This window comes from Puntigrus tetrazona, unplaced genomic scaffold (assembly GCF_018831695.1).
Source record: "Puntigrus tetrazona isolate hp1 unplaced genomic scaffold, ASM1883169v1 S000000981, whole genome shotgun sequence".
NCBI lineage: Eukaryota > Metazoa > Chordata > Actinopteri > Cypriniformes > Cyprinidae > Puntigrus > Puntigrus tetrazona.
Genome location: NW_025048576.1, coordinates 1 through 18,068, shown reverse-complemented (window position 1 = coordinate 18,068; position 18,068 = coordinate 1). Strand labels below are relative to the sequence as shown.

General features: G+C 39.8%; 20 non-coding genes and 12 pseudogenes across 20 annotated transcripts; all 32 read right to left on the bottom strand.

The window, feature by feature from the left end:
* Positions 1–2: 2 nt before the first annotated feature.
* Positions 3–125, bottom strand: LOC122338194 (annotated as a pseudogene).
* A 273-nt stretch (positions 126–398) lies between these two features.
* Positions 399–515, bottom strand: LOC122338175 (annotated as a pseudogene).
* Positions 516–5,962: 5,447 nt separating this feature from the next.
* On the bottom strand, positions 5,963–6,081 carry LOC122338216. Its single transcript, XR_006249743.1, has one exon. It is a non-coding gene; the product is annotated as a 5S ribosomal RNA (ribosomal RNA).
* Positions 6,082–6,628: 547 nt separating this feature from the next.
* Positions 6,629–6,747, bottom strand: LOC122338181 (annotated as a pseudogene).
* Positions 6,748–7,019: 272 nt separating this feature from the next.
* LOC122338215 lies at positions 7,020–7,138 on the bottom strand. Its single transcript, XR_006249742.1, has one exon. It is a non-coding gene; the product is annotated as a 5S ribosomal RNA (ribosomal RNA).
* A 273-nt stretch (positions 7,139–7,411) lies between these two features.
* Positions 7,412–7,530, bottom strand: LOC122338214. The gene has a single exon (XR_006249741.1). It is a non-coding gene; the product is annotated as a 5S ribosomal RNA (ribosomal RNA).
* A 271-nt stretch (positions 7,531–7,801) lies between these two features.
* Positions 7,802–7,920, bottom strand: LOC122338213. The gene has a single exon (XR_006249740.1). It is a non-coding gene; the product is annotated as a 5S ribosomal RNA (ribosomal RNA).
* A 273-nt stretch (positions 7,921–8,193) lies between these two features.
* Positions 8,194–8,312, bottom strand: LOC122338212. The gene has a single exon (XR_006249739.1). It is a non-coding gene; the product is annotated as a 5S ribosomal RNA (ribosomal RNA).
* A 274-nt stretch (positions 8,313–8,586) lies between these two features.
* On the bottom strand, positions 8,587–8,705 carry LOC122338210. Its single transcript, XR_006249737.1, has one exon. It is a non-coding gene; the product is annotated as a 5S ribosomal RNA (ribosomal RNA).
* A 274-nt stretch (positions 8,706–8,979) lies between these two features.
* On the bottom strand, positions 8,980–9,098 carry LOC122338208. Its single transcript, XR_006249736.1, has one exon. It is a non-coding gene; the product is annotated as a 5S ribosomal RNA (ribosomal RNA).
* A 273-nt stretch (positions 9,099–9,371) lies between these two features.
* On the bottom strand, positions 9,372–9,490 carry LOC122338207. The gene has a single exon (XR_006249735.1). It is a non-coding gene; the product is annotated as a 5S ribosomal RNA (ribosomal RNA).
* A 273-nt stretch (positions 9,491–9,763) lies between these two features.
* LOC122338206 lies at positions 9,764–9,882 on the bottom strand. The gene has a single exon (XR_006249734.1). It is a non-coding gene; the product is annotated as a 5S ribosomal RNA (ribosomal RNA).
* A 275-nt stretch (positions 9,883–10,157) lies between these two features.
* LOC122338205 lies at positions 10,158–10,276 on the bottom strand. Its single transcript, XR_006249733.1, has one exon. It is a non-coding gene; the product is annotated as a 5S ribosomal RNA (ribosomal RNA).
* A 273-nt stretch (positions 10,277–10,549) lies between these two features.
* On the bottom strand, positions 10,550–10,670 carry LOC122338235 (annotated as a pseudogene).
* Positions 10,671–10,946: 276 nt separating this feature from the next.
* LOC122338250 lies at positions 10,947–11,065 on the bottom strand (annotated as a pseudogene).
* Positions 11,066–11,337: 272 nt separating this feature from the next.
* Positions 11,338–11,456, bottom strand: LOC122338204. Its single transcript, XR_006249732.1, has one exon. It is a non-coding gene; the product is annotated as a 5S ribosomal RNA (ribosomal RNA).
* A 275-nt stretch (positions 11,457–11,731) lies between these two features.
* Positions 11,732–11,850, bottom strand: LOC122338156 (annotated as a pseudogene).
* A 273-nt stretch (positions 11,851–12,123) lies between these two features.
* LOC122338155 lies at positions 12,124–12,242 on the bottom strand (annotated as a pseudogene).
* Positions 12,243–12,515: 273 nt separating this feature from the next.
* On the bottom strand, positions 12,516–12,634 carry LOC122338193. Its single transcript, XR_006249730.1, has one exon. It is a non-coding gene; the product is annotated as a 5S ribosomal RNA (ribosomal RNA).
* A 274-nt stretch (positions 12,635–12,908) lies between these two features.
* Positions 12,909–13,027, bottom strand: LOC122338182. The gene has a single exon (XR_006249727.1). It is a non-coding gene; the product is annotated as a 5S ribosomal RNA (ribosomal RNA).
* Positions 13,028–13,301: 274 nt separating this feature from the next.
* On the bottom strand, positions 13,302–13,420 carry LOC122338241 (annotated as a pseudogene).
* Positions 13,421–13,695: 275 nt separating this feature from the next.
* On the bottom strand, positions 13,696–13,814 carry LOC122338171. Its single transcript, XR_006249726.1, has one exon. It is a non-coding gene; the product is annotated as a 5S ribosomal RNA (ribosomal RNA).
* Positions 13,815–14,088: 274 nt separating this feature from the next.
* On the bottom strand, positions 14,089–14,207 carry LOC122338160. Its single transcript, XR_006249725.1, has one exon. It is a non-coding gene; the product is annotated as a 5S ribosomal RNA (ribosomal RNA).
* Positions 14,208–14,480: 273 nt separating this feature from the next.
* LOC122338247 lies at positions 14,481–14,599 on the bottom strand. Its single transcript, XR_006249762.1, has one exon. It is a non-coding gene; the product is annotated as a 5S ribosomal RNA (ribosomal RNA).
* A 273-nt stretch (positions 14,600–14,872) lies between these two features.
* LOC122338240 lies at positions 14,873–14,991 on the bottom strand (annotated as a pseudogene).
* Positions 14,992–15,266: 275 nt separating this feature from the next.
* LOC122338159 lies at positions 15,267–15,385 on the bottom strand (annotated as a pseudogene).
* A 275-nt stretch (positions 15,386–15,660) lies between these two features.
* On the bottom strand, positions 15,661–15,779 carry LOC122338234. Its single transcript, XR_006249761.1, has one exon. It is a non-coding gene; the product is annotated as a 5S ribosomal RNA (ribosomal RNA).
* A 273-nt stretch (positions 15,780–16,052) lies between these two features.
* On the bottom strand, positions 16,053–16,171 carry LOC122338222. Its single transcript, XR_006249749.1, has one exon. It is a non-coding gene; the product is annotated as a 5S ribosomal RNA (ribosomal RNA).
* Positions 16,172–16,448: 277 nt separating this feature from the next.
* On the bottom strand, positions 16,449–16,567 carry LOC122338172 (annotated as a pseudogene).
* A 275-nt stretch (positions 16,568–16,842) lies between these two features.
* Positions 16,843–16,963, bottom strand: LOC122338196 (annotated as a pseudogene).
* Positions 16,964–17,241: 278 nt separating this feature from the next.
* On the bottom strand, positions 17,242–17,360 carry LOC122338211. The gene has a single exon (XR_006249738.1). It is a non-coding gene; the product is annotated as a 5S ribosomal RNA (ribosomal RNA).
* A 273-nt stretch (positions 17,361–17,633) lies between these two features.
* Positions 17,634–17,752, bottom strand: LOC122338154. Its single transcript, XR_006249724.1, has one exon. It is a non-coding gene; the product is annotated as a 5S ribosomal RNA (ribosomal RNA).
* Positions 17,753–18,068: the final 316 nt, after the last annotated feature.

Genomic DNA, 18,068 nt, shown 5'->3' with positions numbered 1-18,068 from the left:
AAAACTTACAGCACCTGGTATTCCTAGGCAGTCTCCCATCCAAGTACTAACTAGGCCCAACTCTGCTTAGCTTCTGAGATCAGATTTAGAGATCAGGCGTGAACAGGGTGGTATGGCCAGTAAGCTAAAGCTGCTGCAAAAGCCCCCCTATTTTAAGGTGAGGCACACTAAGTGCCATTATACTAGATAAGTAATGAATGAAATACAAAAAATACTTCAAAATGAGCTACATTAAAGATAAGAGCATTAGTTAAGTAGTTAAAAACAGTCAAACTATTTTTAAAGAACAGCTACTTTAAAGGCAATTGAATTAAATAAGCAGTAAGGGAAAGCAAAGAGCTGGTCAAACTTTGGCACACTAAGGGCCAGTGTATTAGATAAGTAGTGAAAAACTCAAAAACTTACAGCACCTGGTATTCCTAGGCAGTCTCCCATCCAAGTACTAACTAGGCCCAACTCTGCTTAGCTTCTGAGATCAGACGAGATCAGGCGTGAACAGGGGTATGGCTGTAAGCTAAAGCTGCTGCAAAAAGCCCCTATTTTAAGGTGAGGCACACTAAGTGCCATTATACTAGATAAGTAATGAATGAAATACAAAAAATACTTCAAAATGAGCTACATTAAAGATAAGAGCATTAGTTAAGTAGTTAAAAACAGTCAAAGTCTGTTTAAAGAACAGCTACTTTAAAGGCAAGGAATTAAATAAGGGCAAGGCAAGTTTATTTATATAGCACATTTCATACACAATGGTAATTCAAAGTGCTTTACAAAAGAGGAAATAAAATAATTACAAGATTTAAATAACAATAAAAGAAATTAAAATAAAATAAAAACACTGATTTAAGATAAATTGAATTTAAAGCAAAAAGAGATTGATTTAAAACAGTTTAAAATAAAAGAAGCAAAGTAGCACAGTTCGGACGCAGCACAGTGCTCATTCTGTAAATGCACAACTAAACAGATGAGTTTTGAGTCTGGATTTAAAAGTGACTAATGTTTCAGCACATCTGATCTCTTCAGGAAGCTGGTTCCAGATGCGAGCAGCATAATAACTAAAAGCAGATTCTCCTTGTTTGGTGTGAACCTTTGGTATTTCTAACTGACTTGATCCTAGTGATCTGAGTGGTCTGTTAGGTGTATAAATAGTGATCATATCTGCAATGTATTTAGGTCCTAGTCCATTGAGTGATTTATAAACGAGTAAAAGTGCTTTAAAATCAATTTAAATGTCACTGGAAGCCAGTGTAAGGACCTGAGGATTGGTGTGATGTGCTTTGATTTTCTGGTTCGAGTCAGGATCCTGGCAGCAGCGTTCTGGATGAGCTGCAGCTGTCTGATGGTCTTTTTGGGAAGGCCAGTGAGGAGACCATTACAATAGTCCACCCTGCTGGTGATGAAGGCATGGACTAGTTTCTCCAGGTCTTGCCTGGGCACAAAGCATCTTATTCTTGCAATATTTTTTAGGTGATAGTACGCTGATTTAGTCACTGCTTTGACATGACAGCTGAAACTAAGGTCGGTCTCTAGAATCACACCAAGATTCTTGACTTGCCTTTTGGTTGTTTGACCCCTTGAGTTAAGGTATGCATTCACCTTGTGAACTTCATCTTTATTTCCAAATGCAATGACCTCAGTTTTCTCCTTGTTTAACTGAAGAAAATTTTGGCACATCCAACTGTTGATTTCATCAATGCATTGGCAGAGTGATTCAATGGGGCTGTAGTCATTTGGAGATAAAGCTAGGTAAATCTGTGTGTCACAGCATAGCTGTGATAGGCAATTTGATTCTTTCTCATTATTTGACTTAGTGGGAGCATATATACAGGCTAAACAAGAGCGGCGCAAGAATTGAGCCTTGTGGGACTCGCATGTCATGGACGCCCACTTAGACCTATGCTCTCCTATACTCACATAATAACCCCTCCTCTCTAAATATGACCTGAACCAGTTTAGAGCCATTCCAGAAAGCCCGACCCAGTTTTCCAGTCTGTCTAGAAGAATGTTATGATCGACAGTGTCAAACGCAGCACTAAGATCTAGTAGTACCAGCACTGATATTTTACCAGAATCAGAGTTTAAGCGAATATCATTTATTATCTTAACTAACGCTGTCTCTGTGCTGTGGTGCGGTCTGAAACCAGATTGAAAATTATCCAGATAACCATTTGAGTTCAAGTAGCTGTTCAGCTGATTCAGAACTACCTTTTCAATGATCTTGCCTATGACCGGAAGATTTGATATCGGTCTATAGTTACTCAATATACTGTTATCAAGATTTCTTTTTTCAGGAGGGGCTTAACAACCGCAGTTTTCAGGGCGTTTGAAAAGTCCCAGAAAGAAGTGATGTGTTCACCACTTCTAAGATGTCAGCTTTTAAACAGTCAAACACGCTTTTAAGAAAGGATGTGGGGAGTGTGTCAAGACAGCAGGTTGAGGATTTTAGGTGCTGTATTACTTCCTCCAAAGTTTTGCTATCAATTGCTTCAAGAACACACATAGTGACTCCTTTTGAGATTGTGGTTGAATCTGACATATCTCTACATCATCTGATGTTTTAATTGCCTTTCTGATATTTTCGATCTTCTCAGAAAAGAATGAGGCAAACTCATTGCATTTGCTGTCAGAAAGCATTTCACTGGGAATCTGACTTGGGGGGTTTGTCAGTCTCTCAACCGTAGCAAAAAGAGTGCGGGTGTTGTTCAGGTTACTATTTATAAGGTTTGAGAAAACTTCTGTCGTGCTGTGGCTAATTCCACATTAAAAGCATGCAGGCTGTCTTTATAGATGCTATAGTGGATTTCAAGTTTTGTCTTCCGCCACGTCCGCTCAGCCTTTCTGCATTGCCTTTTCATGATCTGCACTGCTGTTGATTTTCTCCAACATGACTTTTGTCTGCCAGTCTTCTTACTGACTTTCACAGGTGCAATGTCATCCATGACATTCTTAACTTTTGAGTCAAAGGACTCTAGGAGAAGATCAACGCAGTCGGCAGAAATGCTTGGCATTGAAGAAACAGCCTTCATAAATAGCACACTTGTGTTCTCATTAATGCATCTCTTTCTGACAGTGACAGATCTGGATTCAGTGGTAGCAGAGATCAATATATCAAAGAAAATACAGAAGTGATCAGACAGTGCTACATCCTTGATAACAATGGACGAAAAGCTGTAAACCCTTACTAATGAGTAAATCTAGCGTGTGCCCATGGTGATGTGTAGGTCCATGCACATGCTGAATCAGCTCAAAAGTGTTTAAAACGGTTACAAATTCTTTTGTAGTTTTGATTTCTGCATTTTCTATGTGGATATTAAAATCCCCTGCAATCACAAAACAGTCAAATTCTGAACAAATCATTGATAACAATTCTGTGAACTCTTCAACAAAGGCTGAGAATATTTTGGAGGCCTGTAAATAATGATAAACAGGATGCGTGGAGCACCTTTCAACACAATCCCTAGATATTCAAATGACAAGTACTGACCAAATGACACTTGTCTGCACTGAAAGACATCTTTAAAGAGAGCAGTAACCCCACCCCTCTCTTGTCAACTCTGCAAACATTCATATAAGTGAAGTTGGGAGGGGCTGTTTCATTGAGCACTGTTGCACTGCAGCTTTCTTCAAGCCATGTTTCATTTAGAAACATAAAATCTAGATTGTTTGTAATTATTAAATCATTGATCACAAATGATTTGTTTTTTAGTGATCGAACATTTAATAATGCTAGCTTGATGGTAGTACTTTTGTTTCTATAGAAGTCTGAGTTTGTTGTCTAATGGGCCGTAGATTAGATTTGTCAGTTGTACGCCTTGAGAAGGCCTTAGACTTTCTATCCTGTAATAAGACGGAGATAGTGAGAGACACACTGGGTTCCCGCTTGTTTTCTAAACATCCCTGGAAGTTTTTGCTGTAGTCGCGGGGACCCAAACACATCACTGAGAGCTGTTATCAGTTGTTTTTGCTTTACCAGCTGCAGATGGAGGAGGGATGGCCTGGCGTTGTCGCAGCGGCCGAAGAGCTCTCGCTGGAGGAGGGCGAGCTGGGCCCAGCGGCCTTGGAGGCGGTGGTGCCCGCCGCTTTGTAGTTGATAACTGGGGCTCGCAGCAAAGGAGTGGGAGAGTCTGGTTTTAGCCACCAGTTCCTCCATTTTTGTGAGAAGCTGAGAAGTGGCGATGCTTGAGAGAGGGATAATGTCTCTGGTAAACAGAGCATTGGTGTTTCCGTGGCAGAATTATGCTGTCCTGGCTTCCTGGCTGATTACCAGAGAGTCGCCCTCTCGGCTCTGAGTCCTGGAGCCGTTGTTGTGCGTCACATTGTGTCTGTGATGGGCTCTGCGGGCAGGGCTCAACCGTGATAGTGTCCACAGACAGTGCTTGTTGTGGCTCTGTGGTGTTTTCAGTGTCCTTGTGGGATGTGTCGACCAGATGATGACTCTGAGGCTGATATGAAGTCCTGTCGCCATCCATACTTTGTCCAGGTGTGTGTGTGCCATTCATGTTGAGTGGACTGGCACACTCTGCTGATGGATGACGGAGTGAAAAATAGATGTTGTCCTTTAACACTCTCGCACCAAGTTTGTTTGGGTGAAGGCCATCCAGTTTAAACAGTTGTCTGTGTCCCCAGAACAGATTGAAGTTGTCGATGAAGTTGACTCTTTTTGACTGCAGGTTCTTTGTAGCCAAGTATTCAGTCCAAGCAACCGTGAAAACATGTTTGTTCCCCTTGCTGGGAGTGGTCCACTGATGAACGACTGACTTCAACTCTTTGAAGTGTTTCGATAAGTTCACTGAAGTCCTCTCTTCAGGAGTTCTGATTGCTCCTTACGAATGTCATTCTTCCCCACATGGATGATGACTCGTTTTGCAGTCTTGTGCTTCATTAGAACGTTCTGAAGTCCATAGTTTACATCAGAGACGGTCGCTTGAGGAAAGCAGCATGTAGTTGTCGTTCTGCTCCTGACGCTTCTGATAATGGAGTCTCCGACTATCAGAGTTCTGGGCTCGGCTTTCTGTGATCTGAACGCCGCTGTCTGCTCGACCTTGAGCGCCTGTTTGTAGCGGTGTTAGCTACTGGCTGATATGACTCCTGCTCAGTCACTTTCGGGATTCTCACCCAAATTCGTTAAAGATTCAAATCTGTTCTCGAGCTGTACAGGGGTGGTAAAATACCAGTTTTTCCAAGCCTTCTCATGGCCATGTCTGGGGTAGATGATGCCACAGCGGCAATATGAGATACTCGTGACAGTCTGATGTCAAAAGTGCCTTTGGGTCTCGCCCCTGTCTTTTTGCCACTGATTTGTGTGTTGATCAGCTTTAGCTTGATTCGCTACATTTGTATACTGTCGAGATTGATTCGATTCACAGGACTCACCGGCTGTGGGCTGAGGGGGTCCGTGATGATCTGCTGTGTGATCTGCTTGTTTTGGGAGTCCAGCAAGTAACTTTAGTTCAAGAGCCACAATCCTTTGTAGCAGTCTGTGGCAGTTTGTGCAGCAAGTAGATTCCAGAAGAGGCATTTTCTTTCTTGTTTGTTGAAAATAGGAAGCTGTGTTTTCCTGCCTCCGAATGTAAGCTGCCAGCAGCGGAGGCAGATAATCTAGTTCTTCGTAGTAGCTATTATTGCAATCCCGAAAGTTTTTGCCAAATATGTGTTGTTTGAGCACTGTGCTATATGCTGAAGTTAAAACTTAGTAAAATCAGAAAAAGTAGATAAAAGTAGATAAAAAGAAGCAAAGCGCGGAGCAGTAAGCAAGAGCGTCCGAACAGTCGCAAGCCGGAAGCAGAGCTCTTTGCTTTCCCTTACTGCTTTTTTAATTCAATTGCCTTTAAAGTAGCTGTTCTTTAAACAGAGTTTGACTGTTTTTAACTACTTAACTAATGCTTTCAGTAAGGGAAAGCAAAGAGCTGGTCAAACTTTGGCCACACTAAGGGCCAGTGTATTAGATAAGTAGTGAAAAACTCAAAACTTACAGCACCTGGTATTCCTAGGCAGTCTCCCATCCAAGTACTAACTAGGCCCAACTCTGCTTAGCTTCTGAGATCAGACGAGATCAGGCGTGAACAGGGTGGTATGGCCGTAAGCGAAAGCTGCTGCAAAAAGCCCCCTATTTTAAGGTGAGGCACACTAAGTGCCATTATACTAGATAAGTAATGAATGAAATACAAAAAAATACTTCAAAATGAGCTACATTAAAGATAAGAGCATTAGTTAAGTAGTTAAAAACAGTCAAACTCTGTTTAAAGAACAGCTACTTTAAAGGGGCAGTCTCCCCATCCAAGTACTAACTAGGCCCAACTCTGCTTAGCTTCTGAGATCAGACGAGATCAGGCGTGAACAGGGTGGTATGGCCGTAAGCTAAAGCTGCTGCAAAAAGCCCCTATTTTAAGGTGAGGCACACTAAGTGCCATTATACTAGATAAGTAATGAATGAAATACAAAAAAATACTTCAAAATGAGCTACATTAAAGATAAGAGCATTAGTTAAGTAGTTAAAAACAGTCAAACTCTGTTTAAAGAACAGCTACTTTAAAGGCAATTGAATTAAATAAGCAGTAAGGGAAAGCAAAGAGCTGGTCAAACTTTGGCCACACTAAGGGCCAGTGTATTAGATAAGTAGTGAAAAACTCAAAACTTACAGCACCTGGTATTCCTAGGCAGTCTCCCATCCAAGTACTAACTAGGCCCAACTCTGCTTAGCTTCTGAGATCAGACGAGATCAGGCGTGAACAGGGTGGTATGGCCGTGCTAAAGCTGCTGCAAAAAGCCCCTATTTTAAGGTGAGGCACACTAAGTGCCATTATACTAGATAAGTAATGAATGAAATACAAAAAAATACTTCAAAATGAGCTACATTAAAGATAAGAGCATTAGTTAAGTAGTTAAAAACAGTCAAACTCTGTTTAAAGAACAGCTACTTTAAAGGCAATTGAATTAAATAAGCAGTAAGGGAAAGCAAAGAGCTGGTCAAACTTTGGCCACACTAAGGGCCAGTGTATTAGATAAGTAGTGAAAAACTCAAAAACTTACAGCACCTGGTATTCCTAGGCAGTCTCCCATCCAAGTACTAACTAGGCCCAACTCTGCTTAGCTTCTGAGATCAGACGAGATCAGGCGTGAACAGGGTGGTATGGCCGTAAGCTAAAGCTGCTGCAAAAAGCCCCTATTTTAAGGTGAGGCACACTAAGTGCCATTATACTAGATAAGTAATGAATGAAATACAAAAAAACTTTCAAAATGAGCTACATTAAAGATAAGAGCATTAGTTAAGTAGTTAAAAACAGTCAAACTCTGTTTAAAGAACAGCTACTTTAAAGGCAATTGAATTAAATAAGCAGTAAGGGAAAGCAAAGAGCTGGTCAAACTTTGGCCACACTAAGGGCCAGTGTATTAGATAAGTAGTGAAAAACTCAAAAACTTACAGCACCTGGTATTCCTAGGCAGTCTCCCATCCAAGTACTAACTAGGCCCAACTCTGCTTAGCTTCTGAGATCAGACGAGATCAGGCGTGAACAGGGTGGTATGGCCGTAAGCTTAAAGCTGCTGCAAAAGCCCCTATTTTAAGGTGAGGCACACTAAGTGCCATTATACTAGATAAGTAATGAATGAAATACAAAAAAACTTCAAAATGAGCTACATTAAAGATAAGAGCATTAGTTAAGTAGTTAAAAACAGTCAAACTCTGTTTAAAGAACAGCTACTTTAAAGGCAATTGAATTAAATAAGCAGTAAGGGAAAGCAAAGAGCTGGTCAAACTTTGGCCACACTAAGGGCCAGTGTATTAGATAAGTAGTGAAAAACTCAAAACTTACAGCACCTGGTATTCCTAGGCAGTCTCCCATCCAAGTACTAACTAGGCCCAACTCTGCTTAGCTTCTGAGATCAGACGAGATCAGGCGTGAACAGGGTGGTATGGCCGTAAGCTAAAGCTGCTGCAAAAAGCCCCTATTTTAAGGTGAGGCACACTAAGTGCCATTATACTAGATAAGTAATGAATGAAATACAAAAAAATACTTCAAAATGAGCTACATTAAAGATAAGAGCATTAGTTAAGTAGTTAAAAACAGTCAAACTCTGTTTAAAGAACAGCTACTTTAAAGGCAATTGAATTAAATAAGCAGTAAGGGAAAGCAAAGAGCTGGTCAAACTTTGGCCACACTAAGGGCCAGTGTATTAGATAAGTAGTGAAAAACTCAAAACTTACAGCACCTGGTATTCCTAGGCAGTCTCCCATCCAAGTACTAACTAGGCCCAACTCTGCTTAGCTTCTGAGATCAGACGAGATCAGGCGTGAACAGGGTGGTATGGCCGTAAGCGAAAGCTGCTGCAAAAAGCCCCTATTTTAAGGTGAGGCACACTAAGTGCCATTATACTAGATAAGTAATGAATGAAATACAAAAAAATACTTCAAAATGAGCTACATTAAAGATAAGAGCATTAGTTAAGTAGTTAAAAACAGTCAAACTCTGTTTAAAGAACAGCTACTTTAAAGGCAATTGAATTAAATAAGCAGTAAGGGAAAGCAAAGAGCTGGTCAAACTTTGGCCACACTAAGGGCCAGTGTATTAGATAAGTAGTGAAAAACTCAAAAACTTACAGCACCTGGTATTCCTAGGCAGTCTCCCATCCAAGTACTAACTAGGCCCAACTCTGCTTAGCTTCTGAGATCAGACGAGATCAGGCGTGAACAGGGTGGTATGGCCGTAAGCTAAAGCTGCTGCAAAAAGCCCCTATTTTAAGGTGAGGCACACTAAGTGCCATTATACTAGATAAGTAATGAATGAAATACAAAAAAATACTTCAAAATGAGCTACATTAAAGATAAGAGCATTAGTTAAGTAGTTAAAAACAGTCAAACTCTGTTTAAAGAACAGCTACTTTAAAGGCAATTGAATTAAATAAGCAGTAAGGGAAAGCAAAGAGCTGGTCAAACTTTGGCCACACTAAGGGCCAGTGTATTAGATAAGTAGTGAAAAACTCAAAAACTTACAGCACCTGGTATTCCTAGGCAGTCTCCCATCCAAGTACTAACTAGGCCCAACTCTGCTTAGCTTCTGAGATCAGACGAGATCAGGCGTGAACAGGGTGGTATGGCCGTAAGCTAAAGCTGCTGCAAAAAGCCCCTATTTTAAGGTGAGGCACACTAAGTGCCATTATACTAGATAAGTAATGAATGAAATACAAAAAAATACTTCAAAATGAGCTACATTAAAGATAAGAGCATTAGTTAAGTAGTTAAAAACAGTCAAACTCTGTTTAAAGAACAGCTACTTTAAAGGCAATTGAATTAAATAAGCAGTAAGGGAAAGCAAAGAGCTGGTCAAACTTTGGCCACACTAAGGGCCAGTGTATTAGATAAGTAGTGAAAAACTCAAAACTTACAGCACCTGGTATTCCTAGGCAGTCTCCCATCCAAGTACTAACTAGGCCCAACTCTGCTTAGCTTCTGAGATCAGACGAGATCAGGCGTGAACAGGGTGGTATGGCCGTAAGCTAAAGCTGCTGCAAAAGCCCCCTATTTTAAGGTGAGGCACACTAAGTGCCATTATACTAGATAAGTAATGAATGAAATACAAAAAAATACTTCAAAATGAGCTACATTAAAGATAAGAGCATTAGTTAAGTAGTTAAAAACAGTCAAACTCTGTTTAAAGAACAGCTACTTTAAAGGCAATTGAATTAAATAAGCAGTAAGGGAAAGCAAAGAGCTGGTCAAACTTTGGCCACACTAAGGGCCAGTGTATTAGATAAGTAGTGAAAAACTCAAAACTTACAGCACCTGGTATTCCTAGGCAGTCTCCCATCCAAGTACTAACTAGGCCCAACTCTGCTTAGCTTCTGAGATCAGACGAGATCAGGCGTGAACAGGGTGGTATGGCCGTAAGCTAAAACTGCTGCAAAAAGCCCCCTATTTTAAGGTGAGGCACACTAAGTGCCATTATACTAGATAAGTAATGAATGAAATACAAAAAAATACTTCAAAATGAGCTACATTAAAGATAAGAGCATTAGTTAAGTAGTTAAAAACAGTCAAACTCTGTTTAAAGAACAGCTACTTTAAAGGCAATTGAATTAAATAAGCAGTAAGGGAAAGCAAAGAGCTGGTCAAACTTTGGCCACACTAAGGGCCAGTGTATTAGATAAGTAGTGAAAAACTCAAAAACTTACAGCACCTGGTATTCCTAGGCAGTCTCCCATCCAAGTACTAACTAGGCCCAACTCTGCTTAGCTTCTGAGATCAGACGAGATCAGGCGTGAACAGGGTGGTATGGCCGTAAGCTAAAGCTGCTGCAAAAAGCCCCTATTTTAAGGTGAGGCACACTAGTGCCATTATACTAGATAAGTAATGAATGAAATACAAAAAAATACTTCAAAATGAGCTACATTAAAGATAAGAGCATTAGTTAAGTAGTTAAAAACAGTCAAACTCTGTTTAAAGAACAGCTACTTTAAAGGCAATTGAATTAAATAAGCAGTAAGGGAAAGCAAAGAGCTGGTCAAACTTTGGCCACACTAAGGGCCAGTGTATTAGATAAGTAGTGAAAAACTCAAAAACTTACAGCACCTGGTATTCCTAGGCAGTCTCCCATCCAAGTACTAACTAGGCCCAACTCTGCTTAGCTTCTGAGATCAGACGAGATCAGGTGCGTGAACAGGGTGGTATGGCCGTAAGCTAAAGCTGCTGCAAAAAGCCCCCTATTTTAAGGTGAGGCACACTAAGTGCCATTATACTAGATAAGTAATGAATGAAATACAAAAAATACTTCAAAATGAGCTACATTAAAGATAAGAGCATTAGTTAAGTAGTTAAAAACAGTCAAACTCTGTTTAAAGAACAGCTACTTTAAAGGCAATTGAATTAAATAAGCAGTAAGGGAAAGCAAAGAGCTGGTCAAACTTTTTGGCCACACTAAGGGCCAGTGTATTAGATAAGTAGTGAAAAACTCAAAACTTTACAGCACCTGGTATTCCTAGGCAGTCTCCCATCCAAGTACTAACTAGGCCCAACTCTGCTTAGCTTCTGAGATCAGACGAGATCAGGCGTGAACAGGGTGGTATGGCCGTAAGCGAAAGCTGCTGCAAAAAGCCCCTATTTTAAGGTGAGGCACACTAAGTGCCATTATACTAGATAAGTAATGAATGAAAACAAAAAATACTTCAAAATGAGCTACATTAAAGATAAGAGCATTAGTTAAGTAGTTAAAAACAGTCAAACTCTGTTTAAAGAACAGCTACTTTAAAGGCAATTGAATTAAATAAGCAGTAAGGGAAAGCAAAGAGCTGGTCAAACTTTGGCCACACTAAGGGCCAGTGTATTAGATAAGTAGTGAAAAACTCAAAAACTTACAGCACCTGGTATTCCTAGGCAGTCTCCCATCCAAGTACTAACTAGGCCCAACTCTGCTTAGCTTCTGAGATCAGACGAGATCAGGCGTGAACAGGGTGGTATGGCCGTAAGCTAAAGCTGCTGCAAAAAGCCCCTATTTTAAGGTGAGGCACACTAAGTGCCATTATACTAGATAAGTAATGAATGAAATACAAAAAAATACTTCAAAATGAGCTACATTAAAGATAAGAGCATTAGTTAAGTAGTTAAAAACAGTCAAACTCTGTTTAAAGAACAGCTACTTTAAAGGCAATTGAATTAAATAAGCAGTAAGGGAAAGCAAAGAGCTGGTCAAACTTTGGCCACACTAAGGGCCAGTGTATTAGATAAGTAGTGAAAAAACTCAAAAACTTACAGCACCTGGTATTCCTAGGCAGTCCCCCATCCAAGTACTAACTAGGCCCAACTCTGCTTAGCTTCTGAGATCAGACGAGATCAGGCGTGAACAGGGTGGTATGGCCGTAGCTTAAAGCTGCTGCAAAAAGCCCCTATTTTAAGGTGAGGCACACTATGCCATTATACTAGATAAGTAATGAATGAAATACAAAAAAAATTCTTCAAAATGAGCTACATTAAAGATAAGAGCATTAGTTAAGTAGTTAAAAACAGTCAAACTCTGTTTAAAGAACAGCTACTTTAAAGGCAATTGAATTAAATAAGCAGTAAGGGAAAGCAAAGAGCTGGTCAAACTTTGGCCACACTAAGGGCCAGTGTATTAGATAAGTAGTGAAAAACTCAAAAACTTACAGCACCTGGTATTCCTAGGCAGTCTCCCATCCAAGTACTAACTAGGCCCAACTCTGCTTAGCTTCTGAGATCAGACGAGATCAGGCGTGAACAGGGTGGTATGGCCGTAGCTAAAGCTGCTGCAAAAAGCCCTATTTTAAGGTGAGGCACACTAAGTGCCATTATACTAGATAAGTAATGAATGAAATACAAAAAAAAATACTTCAAAATGAGCTACATTAAAGATAAGAGCATTAGTTAAGTAGTTAAAAACAGTCAAACTCTGTTTAAAGAACAGCTACTTTAAAGGCAATTGAATTAAATAAGCAGTAAGGGAAAGCAAAGAGCTGGTCAAACTTTGGCCACACTAAGGGCCAGTGTATTAGATAAGTAGTGAAAAACTCAAAACTTACAGCACCTGGTATTCCTAGGCAGTCTCCCATCCAAGTACTAACTAGGCCCAACTCTGCTTAGCTTCTGAGATCAGACGAGATCAGGCGTGAACAGGGTGGTATGGCCGTAAGCTAAAGCTGCTGCAAAAGCCCCCTATTTTAAGGTGAGGCACACTAAGTGCCATTATACTAGATAAGTAATGAATGAAATACAAAAAAATACTTCAAAATGAGCTACATTAAAGATAAGAGCATTAGTTAAGTAGTTAAAAACAGTCAAACTCTGTTTAAAGAACAGCTACTTTAAAGGCAATTGAATTAAATAAGCAGTAAGGGAAAGCAAAGAGCTGGTCAAACTTTGGCCACACTAAGGGCCAGTGTATTAGATAAGTAGTGAAAAACTCAAAAACTTACAGCACCTGGTATTCCTAGGCAGTCTCCCATCCAAGTACTAACTAGGCCCAACTCTGCTTAGCTTCTGAGATCAGACGAGATCAGGCGTGAACAGGGTGGTATGGCCGTAAGCTAAAGCTGCTGCAAAAAGCCCCCTATTTTAAGGTGAGGCACACTAAGTGCCATTATACTAGATAAGTAATGAATGAAATACAAAAAAATACTTCAAAATGAGCTACATTAAAGATAAGAGCATTAGTTAAGTAGTTAAAAACAGTCAAACTCTGTTTAAAGAACAGCTACTTTAAAGGCAATTGAATTAAATAAGCAGTAAGGGAAAGCAAAGAGCTGGTCAAACTTTGGCCACACTAAGGGCCAGTGTATTAGATAAGTAGTGAAAAACTCAAAACTTACAGCACCTGGTATTCCTAGGCAGTCTCCCATCCAAGTACTAACTAGGCCCAACTCTGCTTAGCTTCTGAGATCAGACGAGATCAGGCGTGAACAGGGTGGTATGGCCGTAAAGCTAAAGCTGCTGCAAAAAGCCCCTATTTTAAGGTGAGGCACACTAAGTGCCATTATACTAGATAAGTAATGAATGAAATACAAAAAAATACTTCAAAATGAGCTACATTAAAGATAAGAGCATTAGTTAAGTAGTTAAAAACAGTCAAACTCTGTTTAAAGAACAGCTACTTTAAAGGCAATTGAATTAAATAAGCAGTAAGGGAAAGCAAAGAGCTGGTCAAACTTTGGCCACACTAAGGGCCAGTGTATTAGATAAGTAGTGAAAAACTCAAAAACTTACAGCACCTGGTATTCCTAGGCAGTCTCCCATCCAAGTACTAACTAGGCCCAACTCTGCTTAGCTTCTGAGATCAGACGAGATCAGGCGTGAACAGGGTGGTATGGCCGTAAGCTAAAGCTGCTGCAAAAAGCCCCTATTTTAAGGTGAGGCACACTAAGTGCCATTATACTAGATAAGTAATGAATGAAATACAAAAAAATACTTCAAAATGAGCTACATTAAAGATAAGAGCATTAGTTAAGTAGTTAAAAACAGTCAAACTCTGTTTAAAGAACAGCTACTTTAAAGGCAATTGAATTAAATAAGCAGTAAGGGAAAGCAAAGAGCTGGTCAAACTTTGGCCACACTAAGGGCCAGTGTATTAGATAAGTAGTGAAAAACTCAAAAACTTACAGCACCTGGTATTCCTAGGCAGTCTCCCATCCAAGTACTAACTAGGCCCAACTCTGCTTAGCTTCTGAGATCAGACGAGATCAGGCGTGAACAGGGTGGTATGGCCGTAAGCTAAAGCTGCTGCAAAAAGCCCCTATTTTAAGGTGAGGCACACTAAGTGCCATTATACTAGATAAGTAATGAATGAAATACAAAAAAATACTTCAAAATGAGCTACATTAAAGATAAGAGCATTAGTTAAGTAGTTAAAAACAGTCAAACTCTGTTTAAAGAACAGCTACTTTAAAGGCAATTGAATTAAATAAGCAGTAAGGGAAAGCAAAGAGCTGGTCAAACTTTGGCCACACTAAGGGCCAGTGTATTAGATAAGTAGTGAAAACTCAAAAACTTACAGCACCTGGTATTCCTAGGCAGTCTCCCATCCAAGTACTAACTAGGCCCAACTCTGCTTAGCTTCTGAGATCAGACGAGATCAGGCGTGAACAGGGTGGTATGGCCGTAAGCGAAAGCTGCTGCAAAAGCCCCCTATTTTAAGGTGAGGCACACTAAGTGCCATTATACTAGATAAGTAATGAATGAAATACAAAAAAATACTTCAAAATGAGCTACATTAAAGATAAGAGCATTAGTTAAGTAGTTAAAAACAGTCAAACTCTGTTTAAAGAACAGCTACTTTAAAGGCAATTGAATTAAATAAGCAGTAAGGGAAAGCAAAGAGCTGGTCAAACTTTGGCCACACTAAGGGCCAGTGTATTAGATAAGTAGTGAAAAACTCAAAACTTACAGCACCTGGTATTCCTAGGCAGTCTCCCATCCAAGTACTAACTAGGCCCAACTCTGCTTAGCTTCTGAGATCAGACGAGATCAGGCGTGAACAGGGTGGTATGGCCGTAAAGCTAAAGCTGCTGCAAAAAGCCCCCTATTTTAAGGTGAGGCACACTAAGTGCCATTATACTAGATAAGTAATGAATGAAATACAAAAAAAAACTTCAAAATGAGCTACATTAAAGATAAGAGCATTAGTTAAGTAGTTAAAAACAGTCAAACTCTGTTTAAAGAACAGCTACTTTAAAGGCAATTGAATTAAATAAGCAGTAAGGGAAAGCAAAGAGCTGGTCAAACTTTGGCCACACTAAGGGCCAGTGTATTAGATAAGTAGTGAAAAACTCAAAACTTACAGCACCTGGTATTCCTAGGCAGTCTCCCATCCAAGTACTAACTAGGCCCAACTCTGCTTAGCTTCTGAGATCAGACGAGATCAGGCGTGAACAGGGTGGTATGGCCGTGAAGCTAAAGCTGCTGCAAAAAGCCCCTATTTTAAGGTGAGGCACACTAAGTGCCATTATACTAGATAAGTAATGAATGAAATACAAAAAAATACTTCAAAATGAGCTACATTAAAGATAAGAGCATTAGTTAAGTAGTTAAAAACAGTCAAACTCTGTTTAAAGAACAGCTACTTTAAAGGCAATTGAATTAAATAAGCAGTAAGGGAAAGCAAAGAGCTGGTCAAACTTTGGCCACACTAAGGGCCAGTGTATTAGATAAGTAGTGAAAAACTCAAAAACTTACAGCACCTGGTATTCCTAGGCAGTCTCCCATCCAAGTACTAACTAGGCCCAACTCTGCTTAGCTTCTGAGATCAGACGAGATCAGGCGTGAACAGGGTGGTATGGCCGTAAGCGAAAGCTGCTGCAAAAAGCCCCTATTTTAAGGTGAGGCACACTAAGTGCCATTATACTAGATAAGTAATGAATGAAATACAAAAAAATACTTCAAAATGAGCTACATTAAAGATAAGAGCATTAGTTAAGTAGTTAAAAACAGTCAAACTCTGTTTAAAGAACAGCTACTTTAAAGGCAATTGAATTAAATAAGCAGTAAGGGAAAGCAAAGAGCTGGTCAAACTTTGGCCACACTAAGGGCCAGTGTATTAGATAAGTAGTGAAAAACTCAAAACTTACAGCACCTGGTATTCCTAGGCAGTCTCCCATCCAAGTACTAACTAGGCCCAACTCTGCTTAGCTTCTGAGATCAGACGAGATCAGGCGTGAACAGGGTGGTATGGCCGTAAGCTAAAGCTGCTGCAAAAAGCCCCTATTTTAAGGTGAGGCACACTAAGTGCCATTATACTAGATAAGTAATGAATGAAATACAAAAAAAAATACTTCAAAATGAGCTACATTAAAGATAAGAGCATTAGTTAAGTAGTTAAAAACAGTCAAACTCTGTTTAAAGAACAGCTACTTTAAAGGCAATTGAATTAAATAAGCAGTAAGGGAAAGCAAAGAGCTGGTCAAACTTTGGCCACACTAAGGGCCAGTGTATTAGATAAGTAGTGAAAAAACTCAAAAACTTACAGCACCTGGTATTCCTAGGCAGTCTCCCATCCAAGTACTAACTAGGCCCAACTCTGCTTAGCTTCTGAGATCAGACGAGATCAGGCGTGAACAGGGTGGTATGGCCGTGTAAGCTAAAGCTGCTGCAAAAAGCCCCCTATTTTAAGGTGAGGCACACTAAGTGCCATTATACTAGATAAGTAATGAATGAAATACAAAAATACTTCAAAATGAGCTACATTAAAGATAAGAGCATTAGTTAAGTAGTTAAAAACAGTCAAACTCTGTTTAAAGAACAGCTACTTTAAAGGCAATTGAATTAAATAAGCAGTAAGGGAAAGCAAAGAGCTGGTCAAACTTTGGCCACACTAAGGGCCAGTGTATTAGATAAGTAGTGAAAAACTCAAAAACTTACAGCACCTGGTATTCCTAGGCAGTCTCCCATCCAAGTACTAACTAGGCCCAACTCTGCTTAGCTTCTGAGATCAGATCACGAGATCGGCGTGAACAGGGTGGTATGGCCGTAAGCTAAAGCTGCTGCAAAAAGCCCCTATTTTAAGGTGAGGCACACTAAGTGCCATTATACTAGATAAGTAATGAATGAAATACAAAAAAAAAAATACTTCAAAATGAGCTACATTAAAGATAAGAGCATTAGTTAAGTAGTTAAAAACAGTCAAACTCTGTTTAAAGAACAGCTACTTTAAAGGCAATTGAATTAAATAAGCAGTAAGGGAAAGCAAAGAGCTGGTCAAACTTTGGCCACACTAAGGGCCAGTGTATTAGATAAGTAGTGAAAAACTCAAAAACTTACAGCACCTGGTATTCCTAGGCAGTCTCCCATCCAAGTACTAACTAGGCCCAACTCTGCTTAGCTTCTGAGATCAGACGAGATCAGGCGTGAACAGGGTGGTATGGCCGTAAGCTTAAAGCTGCTGCAAAAAGCCCCTATTTTAAGGTGAGGCACACTATGCCATTATACTAGATAAGTAATGAATGAAATACAAAAAAATACTTCAAAATGAGCTACATTAAAGATAAGAGCATTAGTTAAGTAGTTAAAAACAGTCAAACTCTGTTTAAAGAACAGCTACTTTAAAGGCAATTGAATTAAATAAGCAGTAAGGGAAAGCAAAGAGCTGGTCAAACTTTGGCCACACTAAGGGCCAGTGTATTAGATAAGTAGTGAAAAACTCAAAAACTTACAGCACCTGGTATTCCTAGGCAGTCTCCCATCCAAGTACTAACTAGGCCCAACTCTGCTTAGCTTCTGAGATCAGACGAGATCAGGCGTGAACAGGGTGGTATGGCCGTAAGCTAAAGCTGCTGCAAAAGCCCCCTATTTTAAGGTGAGGCACACTAAGTGCCATTATACTAGATAAGTAATGAATGAAATACAAAAAAATACTTCAAAATGAGCTACATTAAAGATAAGAGCATTAGTTAAGTAGTTAAAAACAGTCAAACTCTGTTTAAAGAACAGCTACTTTAAAGGCAATTGAATTAAATAAGCAGTAAGGGAAAGCAAAGAGCTGGTCAAACTTTGGCCACACTAAGGGCCAGTGTATTAGATAAGTAGTGAAAACTCAAAAACTTACAGCACCTGGTATTCCTAGGCAGTCTCCATCCAAGTA